Genomic DNA, 7,227 nt, shown 5'->3' with positions numbered 1-7,227 from the left:
CCGCCCCAGGCCCAGGATGGGGGAGGGCCCGGGCCGCAAAGTTTGTCACAAGAACGAACTGTGCAGGGCTCTGCGGTCCGCGCTGAGGAGCCGGGAGCGGTCCGGGCCCGGGCAGGGGACGGGGAGCAGGGGCCGGCAGGAGGAAGGGAAGTGCGGAGCAGAAGGTACCAGGCTTCTGAGCAGCAGGCGTGGGGCAGCGTGGCTGAGCGGATAGTGGCCCTGGGAGCCCCGGGTCACCTGCGCCCGACCGGTAGGGGTACCAGGGACGAGAGCAAAGAGGAGGCTGGACCGCCTACCCCACTGTCCAGACGTGGAGGGGTGGGTTCCTGGGCACTCTGGCCTGTGGAGAGGGTCCTGAGTCCCAGGGCCTCGGAGACCCCGCCACCACCTCCTCTCCTCCAGGGGCCGCGTCGTCGCTGGAAGAGACCTGCGATAGCGCCTCCTCTCCATACGCTGCTGACTCAGTTTCCCCGCAGTGACAGTCCAGTCCCCCGCCGTCGCCCCTAGGCGTGCTTCTTCCCCTCCAAGCCCCCTTTCTCTCCTCCCTGCCCGTCTTCTCTCTCTCCGATGTTCACTGGGCTTTCTCCCCACGACCCCTTGCTTGGGTCCCCTCTTCTCCCTCTCTCTATCAGGATTTCCACTTTATTTGAGTTACCAGCGGACAGACACCTTCCTCCCCTTTTCGCACCCGGGCGCTCCTCGGCCGCTCCCCGCTCCCGTGCAGTAAGTGTCCTTAATGGACACGTTAATTAAACTGTAATTAATCATACTGTCCAGTCCAAGTTTGAACAATTACCCTAATCAAACAGAAGTTAATAATGGCAGGGATGGCCTGGGGCGCCACGGGCGCCCGGGCAGGGGGCGCAGCGGCTTCAGCGGCGACCAGCGGTGGCGGCAGCAGCAGCGAGCGCGGTGCGTCCTTGGAACCCGGGAGGCGCCATAAATCTTCCGAGGCCAGCAGCGCCAGGTCGCCCCCGCCCCCGCGCCCTCTAGCTCCGGGTTACTGGCTCTCGCCCCTCCTGCATTCCGCCTCCTCTGGGGCTCGCCTCCTCTCCCTTGGTCTTCTTGCTTCTCCCTTCTCCCCTGGCTCGCGGGGACTCCGGGGAGGACCCGAAGGCGCGGATGGGTCGCCCTCAGAGAGTGGGGTCTCCAGGCCCTTTCCGGGGACCGTTTCTTCCCTCCCCATCCGGGTCAGTGTGCAATACAAGGCCTTGAACATGACCCCCAGTTTGGGGGCCCTGTATCCTCGCGGAGTCTCTTCCAGACGGGTTTCTACTCTCTCATCTCCCGCCGTCTCTCTCTACCCACGTCCTGTCCGCTTTTCTCCGGCTTAGACCCTGATTCTTGCTCTGCCCATGGCCCCTCCACTGGCGCCCCTTTCCCAGGCGCTGTCTCTGCTCCGTTTTTTAACTCTACTGGCCCCCAGTCTGAAAGTCGCCTCCAGCCCCATCCTCCTCGGCCCAGGCTCCCCCACCCCGTATTTACAATCTCGTTCGGTAATTATTCGTCGCCTCCTAATGATTTTTAAAGGCGTCTTAGAATTCGGTGTGGTGGTGACCGTGATCGTGGGGTCAGGACAACCTCAGGGTGGCGGGAGTGGGAGTGGAAAGCAAATGGACTAGGTCCCCCGACATGCTTGTCCGGATATGAGAGAGCTGCTGGGGCCAAGGGTTCCTTTGGGGCTGGCCTCGAAGGTGTGTGCCCCGCAGCCGGGCCTGGGGCCGCTCCTCCCCGCCCCCCGCCGGGAACAGCACTAGGGGGCGGGCGGGGTCGCCTCGGCGGCCCGTTCAGCACCAAGGGGCGGACAGCTCCCAGCGCCCTGTCCCAGAGCCAGCGCCCCCGCGCTCTCCATCCCAAGCCGGCGCGGGAGGAAGACAGGCGCACCGGGAGAGGCGCGGGGTGGTGCGCCCGGGCGCAATCTTGGGCCGGAGGCTGAGGTTCCGCTCCACTCCCGCCCCGACCGGTCACTGCCACCTCGAGCTGCGACGCCAGCTTGCAAAGTAGTTTTCAGAAGAATCCAAGGTAGAGAGCATTTGTCCCCATTTTACAGACGGGAAACTGAGGGCCGGGCAGCCGGAGACATTACACCACCAGCCCCCTTCCGGATCCGTGGCTATTAAAAGGATCTTTCAGACTCCAAATACGCGTCGTCGCTGTGAGGGTGGCCTCGCTTGGTGAATGGAAGCTGCGGAGCGTGTGGCGCGCGGGACACAGGTCACCTGGTCGGAATCCGACAACCAGCGGTTGGCGGAGCTGGGACGTAAACCCAGGTTCAGAGGGAGCAGGGCAGGGACCATCCTTCGCAGTGGGTCCCGCAGCCCTGTCCGGCGGCAGTGCCCTCGGCCTCCCTGGCCCCCACTAACGGATTCTTCCTTGCCCGGTGGCCGAACATCATATCTCCGGGTCCCGGACACGCCTCCAGTGCTCCCAGCGCCGCAGGCCGACCGGCGCTGCCTCCCGGCCCCTGGCGTCGGGTCTACGCGGCCAGGTCACTGGTGCCGATTAGGGCTCAGGCTGGGGCTAGGCGGCCGCGCCTCCTCTGCAAACACATATCTTTTACCAGTTGAATTAACGGCAGTTTTCGTCAGTTAATTAGGTTTAATTTACATAATTAGTACAGTATAAAGAGGATTGGGGATAATCATGGGGTACGTAGCGCTTACTGTGTAAACACGTATTCTGAATTAAAAATCAGATGTAATTAAGGCGCGCAGGCCCTGTTTAGGCAGGGTTTTAATTGTAATGAATTTCTAATTAACACTCAATGATTGCCAAATGCAAAGGGCTGTAAAATTTTCTTGTAGTTTTGCTAATTTATTGTTTACTTAATATCTGGATATTAATCCGACGGCCAGATAGACTGGAGCCCTGAGTGGCGGCGGGACCCAATCAGGTGACTGAGATGGGTGGGGTCGGCGGGGCGCCTGTGAAGGCTGAAAGTGGAGGTCACGAAAGACCCTGCGACTGTGCACAGGGCGCCCGCCTCACGGCAGAAGCGGACTGGAAGACTGGGGCCAAGCGGAGGGAGGGTGGCCCGGAACTTGCTGGCAGTCGCCCACTGCAAGCCAGACTCGCCTTTGGGAATCAAGGCAAGGCCAATGCCTCTCCCAGCTGTGAGCTTCCCAGTGCCCAGAGGGCGCGGAAAGGTGGGAGGTTACCTGGTTGTGTCCAATCGGGACCCAGCTCAAGACTGACCCCTTGAGTGCCATTGGAGCTGGACTTAACCTGTCTGCATCTGCAGGTTGGACACACACCTGCTTTTTGGAAGAGACTTGTGGACTTCTGGTTTGGAGAGGCAGAGCCAGGAGGCCTGGAGAGAGAACGCTCTGAGGATCCTGGCACTTGGCTCTTGCTCTCCTAGGCCAATTACTGAACTCGGGGACATAGGGAACCCGAGGAGGAAGTTCCCATGGACCTTGTCCCCAGAACCCTGGGGAAGAGTGGGATGACGAGCTCCCCAAATCCCTGTCTATATCCCAGCCCCTCCTTCTAACCCCAGCGTGATCATGAGCCTCTTTTCTGGATCCTTGTCAGCAGGCACTTAGACATTCCCTGTCAACACAAGGAAACACGAGGAGAAGTCCCAGTCTTGTCCAGAACCTGTCTTGCCTCCTCCCTCTCAGCCCCTGCCTTCCCACAGCCCCTACCCACTCAAGGCCTCTTCTGGATGCTAAGCAGGGCTCCTCTAAGGTCCCCGCCTGCTGCCCCCCCCCCCGCCCTGCTGCTCTGTGTTCTGTTTCCATCATTGGCTTGCTCACTGATGAATATTTCTTGGTGAGTTATTGGTGGGTGAGTACTGTCTTGTCTTTCTCACTGGATCCGTGCTCGCAGCACCTAGAACAGAGCCTGGTACAAAGTAGATGCTCAACAAGCCAGTCCTTCAAGAATAGAAGGTTCTCTGCTCTCTGGTGATGCCTAGAAGGTCTTGGGCTTCCCACCTTGCACATCGGCTGGGGCAGGCGGTCCAGGCAAAACTCTCAAAACAAGAGTGAGACTGGTTTTCTCAGGAGCTGGGGACGGGCCCAGGCAGGCAGGTGAGTAACAGTTGGCATGCTGTTGAGCTGTCCCTGGCTACCAGAGGCTGTCCCCTCCGTGTCACCTCCATTGAGCTTGATGAGGGGAGGGGCTGTAGAGAGAACAGACTCAGAAGCCTTCAAGACTTGGGTTCAAATCCTAGCTTTGCTAGTTACTCTTTTGAAGCCTCCCAACCTGCATCTAAGGGCTATCGTACAAGCCTTCCAGGGATGTCACAGGCTCAATGAAGCCACTGCATATAAGGCACAGAGCCCGAAGGTGCTGGGGGGGGCTGTGAGTGCGAGGCTCTTGCTCTGGGGCCCTGCAGCTAGAGCCTTGCACAAATGGAGGTCCTTCCTGAAGCCTCACTGCAAATTGTGCAGGTGACCTGGAAATGCTAGAGGCAAGACTGGCTGGATGAGAGAGCTCCCCAAAAGTTCATGGAAAATAGAATTAAAAGATGATATATTCTTCATGGACTTTTGGATATCTAATCTATCTCTCTAGGCTTCAAAAGGTTCATGGGAAAATGGAAGTAAAAGAGAATGGCATTTTCCCATATACTTTGTGAAGCCCGCTCACGTATAAATAGAAATGCCCCCTAGTTGGTGCCCCAGTGAATACTCTTGGATGAAGACTGAAAGCTGGTGATTTGAATCCACTCCGAGACTCCTTGGAAGAAAGGCTACTTCTGAAAAATCAACCACTGAGAAAACCTACAGCGCCCGGTTTTACTTGACACATAAACAGCGTGGTTAGTTGAATTGGGTGGCCTTTCTTAACCGTCCGGGGGGGGTGGTCCCTGGCCAGCACCCTGTGAGGGTTGAGGGAACAACACGTCTCCCTGGGTCGCACCATCAGTTCCAGTGCTGGGTGGGTTCAGTCATGAAAGGGCTCTGAGTGGGTCACGTGGGCTTTATAAACTTTAAAAGGATGCACACAGGTGGAGGTTTGTTAGCAAAGGCATTTGGGACAGGCTGGGCTGGGGAATGAAGGGAAGACATTGTTTTCATTTTCTTGAATTGATCTAACAAATTGCCATAAACTTTGTGTCTTAAATCACACACTCGAATGCATTGCCATTGACTCCATTCTGATTCATAATGACTCTGAGACAGGGTAGAACTGCCCCTATGCGTTTTTGAGACTATAACTCTTTAGGGAAGTAGAAAGCCTCATCTTTCTCCCGAGAAGTAGCTGGTGGTTTTGTACCACTGACCTTGCACTTAGCAGCCCAAACTAATAAGCCCCCCTATGCCACCTCAAAACTCCCTCAATCTCCCTGCCATTGAGTTGATTCCAACTCATGGCGACACTGTACAGGACAGGGTATACAGTGGGTTTCTGAGACTGTAACTCTTTAAGTGGCAGATGGTTTTGAACTGCTGACCTGTGCTTAGCAGCTCAACTCATAACCACTAAGGCACCAGCGCTCCTCAAAACAACATTTATCACCTTGGGGACCTGGTTGCTTTCCTTTCGGGAGGCTCCAGGGGAGCCAACTGTCCTGGCCTTTTCCAGGGTCTAGAACCCTCACACGTTCTTTGGCTCCTGGCCTCCTCCTCTGTCTTCAGGTTCAGGTACGTGGCATCTTCAAACCCCTGATACCTCCTCTCTCCTGCCTCCCTTTCCACTTAAAGGGACCCGTGGGCTCACATTAGACCCATTCATCTTTTTTTCATGAGCTCTTTGAAACTTGTATGTGTGGATATTCTTCTAGGATGATGCAGATCAGACTGATCCTTAGAAGTGAGATTGGTGAGACTCTGTCTCATGTCCTTTGGATGTCCCAGGTTAATCTCCCCATCAAGGTCTTCTGATTAGCAACCCCTTTTCCCCTTTCTCGTGTAACGTAACAGTCATAGGCTCTAGGGATCAGGACATGGTTGTTAGGTGCCATCCTCACAGTTGCTCCTCTACTTGAGTCCATGGTGGCAGCCACTGTCCGTACATCTTGTTGAGGGCCGCTTTCTTTTTCACTGCCCCTCTACTTTAGCAAGCATGCTTTTGTGGTGGGCAGATATTGCCCATAGATGTCTCTCTAAATAGGGGCTGGGGTGTATGCAGGGGGGCTTGGTGATTAACAGGGCAGGGATGAGAGAGTCTGTGGGCACCTGTTGCCACTGTTTGGAATCCAGAGCTTGGCCTTTATTGGGTGTGGCCCAGGCTGAACCTGTAGTATTACACTGAGCTGCACAGGAGGCCGAAAGAAGCCTGGGTGGGGAGTGGATCCATACTGGGTGGTGGGGGCAGTGATGTTAGAGCCCAGAGCTCCACTGAGCCCTCCTGACAGCCACGGAGCAATGTGCTCAGCTCTCAGTGGCCACGGTGTGTCTGATGGTCCTTCAAGTCTGCAGAGCAGGAGGTGGATGAAAATGTGGCGACTCCCAGAGAATCAGGAGTGGTCGTGTCGGCTTCTGAGTGTAGGGAGGGGTGCTTGGAGGAGAGGCCAACTCTTCAGAAGTGCCTTGGGCGTGTCATAACAGTAGAAGGGATGACATCATGATACGAAGCATATGTTCCTACCCCATTGTACTAGAGGTCCAGCAACTGGGGGCCCCGAGAGTTTACGAATCTTGTCTAGGGTCACAGAGTAAGTCAGTAGAAGAGGCAGGACTCAAACGGACCTCTGTGACCCCAAGCCTAAGCCCACATCCTACCACCTCCCATTAAGATTGCCCCAAAGGGAGGGAGGAACCCTGGAGTGAAGGGGTGCCCTAAGACTCAAGCTGGAATCCTGACTCTACCTGCCCTTGCTGAGCGACTCTGATGAAGGGACTGGCAATATTTAAAAACGTGTTCATTGTGTTACATTTGAAGAATGCACAGCAGTAGAGAGGGAATTAAGGATCACCCACAAGTCCATCAACCCAAGGTGTGTGTACACATTTGTAAGTGTCAATTTCCCATGGCAGGGGGCCCAGGGGCAGACACCGGAGATCTCTAAAGCTCTGGCTGCCATGTAGTGACGGAGCAGCCCCAGGTTGGGCTCCTACACACACAGGGAGGCTGGGTGCGGTGTCCGTAAGAGCACCCCCAGCGGACTTGTGCTTCACAGAGCGTCAGAGGACGAGCAGGGAGGGATTGGTCAGGAGACAAGAGGCCGGGGGAAAGGCTGCGTCAGTCTTTGGGCAGCTCTAGCAGAACTTGCAGCAGCGAGTGCCTTTCAGCAGCTCCCATGTCTTTGCGGGCAGTTAGGAGCCTCTTCAAGGC

Source organism: Echinops telfairi, unplaced genomic scaffold, assembly GCF_000313985.2.
Source record: "Echinops telfairi isolate 266 unplaced genomic scaffold, ASM31398v2 ScPeMD7_7475;HRSCAF=8513, whole genome shotgun sequence".
In the NCBI taxonomy this organism is placed as follows: domain Eukaryota; kingdom Metazoa; phylum Chordata; class Mammalia; order Afrosoricida; family Tenrecidae; genus Echinops; species Echinops telfairi.
This window is presented reverse-complemented; position numbering follows the sequence as displayed.